The following is a 3,111-nucleotide window of genomic DNA, read 5'->3' as shown; positions in this document are numbered from 1 at the left end:
ATCCCGCAGCCAGAAGAACTATGCAACTCTGTTACAACTGTTTTTTTAGATCACGATCGATATCTGCCATCCACGTTCCTCTCTCTTTTTCTCACGATATGGCGCACGTCTCCAGAGATTTCTAGAAATGAACATTTTATTTTTAAAATATATCCAAGAGATCTATTTTCCAGCTTTTGTTCTCTTTCACCTGTTTCTTCTTACGATATGGTGCACGTCTCCACAGATTTCCAGAGATGAACACTTTATTTTTAAGATATATCTAACAAATTATCTTTTTTCAAAGCTCTTACTCTCTTTCACGTATCTCAACGAAATTACCAAAAATCCCACCAAGAAATCGAATCGCGACGAAAACTATTCTCGCTTTCCACGTCAGCAAACGCAACCCTTCATGGACCACATGCAGGTTACGCGAACCTTACGTAAAGCGTGCAGCGAAATCGAGTGACTTAAGGGCGAGTCGAAGGTAAAAAGCGAAGAACGCGACCTCGAGGACGTCCGAGGGTATCCTTCGGCTAGGTGAAACGTCCAGTTGGTACGGGAGAGGGGACGTCTAAAAATTATACAGCGCGTGTCGCGTGACGAGGTTTGCAGCTGCTGGATTTTTTCCGCCAATTTTTCGCGATTCCTCGCCGAGCAGATGCGTCTTTCGCGAGAGATGCGCGATTCTTCCCTCTCCGCTTTTCCTCTCCTATCCCCCGTTTGCTCGATTGCTCATCGTCCGCTTGGATTACGTCGTTGTCTTCCGATCGACCCACAAACTACTTCGTCGAGCCGACCTTTCACCCAGTGGACCATTTTCACTCGTCTTCCTGGTCCACCATAGTCAAACGACGAATTTGTATAATTGATCCATCGTCGAAGCAACGTTTAATCACTCTTCAGGTCCAGAAGAAATGTTTCTAATCGATTACGTGACAGATGAAAATTGAGAAACGATTCGGTGGACCATTTTCACTCGTCTTCCTCGTCCACCATAGTCGAACGACGAATTTGGATAATTTTTCTATCGTCGAAGCAACGTTTAATCACTCGTCACGTCCAAAAGAAATGTTTCTATCGATCGAATGACAGATGAAAATTGAGAAACGATTCGTATCGATTTTCGAAAGAGCGAAGTAGATGGATTTCGAAGGATTGCTTCCATCGTGGGTGACGCGCAAGGGTGGACGCAGAGATTAGACTCTACTTAACTACGACAATTGGGGGTTGCAATAATTAAGCGTCGTGGAGGACGTCCGGGAACCCTTGATCCTTTATCGTAGCTTAAGAGGGGATTAACCGTGAGGAATGAAAAGCTATTGGCTGACCCCGAGGATCATCACCGTTCAGATAAGAGGTGAACGGTCGCTGATAAACCTGCGAGACTTTCGTCGCTCACCCTTCGCGACAACGGTGGTATCAGAGCTTCAGAAATTCGTGTACACCATAGAAAGACGAGAGAAACCATTAAAAATATAAAGCATACTCTATTGTCGAAGATTTGATGTCATAGATATTAAATTTAAATAATGGAACAATTATCATTTATCCATTCACACTCGTATCACTGTCTTATTATTACAATGAATACAATTTACTATCATTTTACAAACTCTATAATAAAACAAATTGCTCCCGATTTTTCATCGTCACACTGTTACATTCAACAACAAAAATAATATTCCCCAACCCTGGTCCATCCCCCAAGTCCTCCAATTAACTCGAAACGCAAACACTATCGACGCCCCACTAACCTCCACTTACTCGAACTTCCACAATTCCACCTACTAACCCCAGCATCGACCATCAGAGCTTGCGTCATCGAAGACCACGACGGACAGGAGTCGAACGGATGCCCAGGCTGAATACAAAAATCTCTTCGACGAACGAATCGCCATCGAAAGGCGCGATTCTCTCTGTTTGTTGGCCTCTCTCTCGAGAGAGCCTGCGGTTCATTGTTCGCGAGCATATGTTCCGGTGGGCGTGCAGGAAGGACAGTGGCCCCCTTGGCGGAAGTTAAAGGGAGAGAGGAGAGACAATGGCCGAAGGAAAACGGACGGACAGGCTGCGAGGCATCACCTGGACGAGGAGCACGCGCCTCTCGATCCTGCAACGCGTTTAGAGAAGGACACGCGTGAATATCGATGCGCAACGCGCGCATTGTGCGCTCGAACACCGGCGATCTCTGCCGCGCAACCGCTCCAACAATGCTCGAAACCCCTTTCGAGCCAATGAAAATCCTTTTAGGGTGAATCCGTGTGAATAACCGAGTCAGGGGCCGCGTACACGCACAATGGCCGCATTTTCGACTGTTGCGGCATGCCTGATCGCGATTAAGATTCGCGGGCCAGCGGTTCTGGCTGCGAACGTGGCTGTTTTGACGAACGCACGGGGGTGGAGGAGGATTTATGGTTGGATTTCACGTTTCGAGTGATGTTAACCCTTTCAGACTTTTCTGCCACGGATGAGATCTCGTATGCGAACTTTGTTGTTGAGATTTGTAAAGTGAATTTTTGGTTCTAGTTGAATTTCGTGTTTGGGGTTGAAAAGGCTTTGAAAAGCATTTCTGTTGCACTTCTGCAACCAACAGTCGATCAAATAAGTCATTTAGTAGATTGTTCTATTTATATATATTGTTCTTAGATGCAGATTTAAACAATTAAATGAACGATTATCAAAGAGTAACGCATGGCGCCTAGCCTTAAAAACAGAATGACAAACTTAAGAGTCGAAGGACGTAACAGCCCGTCCTTGGATCCTTCCAAGTCGTTTATCTCGCGTGCACAAAACGCGCACGTCCATCCGTGTGGCCATGTTACTCTACCTTCTTCACGTTTCTCGTATCGTATCGCAACATAGTCAATCGCGTTTCCGATCGACTCGTGTAAGAACAAGTGTCCATCATACGTGGCTCGTTTTGCGTGGTCCGTGTCGCTTATGTACTCGGTTATAAATACTCGTGGCCACCTGAGAAGCCTCTGTGGGGATGCTTTTCGAGGTGCGAACACTCAACTGGCATCTAATTCCTTATAACTAGCCACAGTTTCACATAATCTCCAAAAAAGGGGTTAAAATCAATTTCTTTCTTCTTTTCTCGACTGCTTTTAGCGAACGATTTCTCTTTAA

This window comes from Xylocopa sonorina, chromosome 17, assembly GCF_050948175.1.
Source record: "Xylocopa sonorina isolate GNS202 chromosome 17, iyXylSono1_principal, whole genome shotgun sequence".
In the NCBI taxonomy this organism is placed as follows: Eukaryota; Metazoa; Arthropoda; class Insecta; order Hymenoptera; family Apidae; genus Xylocopa; species Xylocopa sonorina.
Note: the sequence above shows the minus strand (reverse complement) of the source record.